This window comes from Pipistrellus hanaki (genome assembly GCF_964339955.1).
Source record: "Pipistrellus hanaki genome assembly, chromosome: 8".
In the NCBI taxonomy this organism is placed as follows: domain Eukaryota; kingdom Metazoa; phylum Chordata; class Mammalia; order Chiroptera; family Vespertilionidae; genus Pipistrellus; species Pipistrellus hanaki.
The window spans coordinates 86491286-86491702 of record NC_140510.1 but is presented as its reverse complement, the minus strand read 5'-3'; positions in this window follow the sequence as shown (position 1 = coordinate 86491702).

Genomic DNA, 417 nt, shown 5'->3' with positions numbered 1-417 from the left:
AACATGTTAAGATAAAATGGAGAAACCCGTGTCTTTCTCCTGCACGTCAGGACAAGTGTGACTCAGTGAGGAGGGACCTGACCCACGTGCTGCCGGTCACCGGAGCGCCCCACTTTGGGGCCCGGCTCCTGGCTCTGGCCGAGCGCGGAGAGGAGGGAGCGGGACTGACGGGACGGTTCTTCCCGAGAGCGGGTCGGGCTCGCTGGCCAGTGGGGGCCCGTCGGGGCTGCGGGCGGACGTGGCGTTGGTCGGGAGGCCTCCCCTCTGCGGACTCGGAGGGAGGGCGGGAGCCGATTCCTCTCCCCGCGAGGGCCGATGGCGGGCAGCGGCTGTGGATGGAGGCCGAGTGCGGTGCTGCCTCTGTCCCGTGTTCAGTACGTTAGACGGACAGACGGACAGACGGACGGACGGACAGAC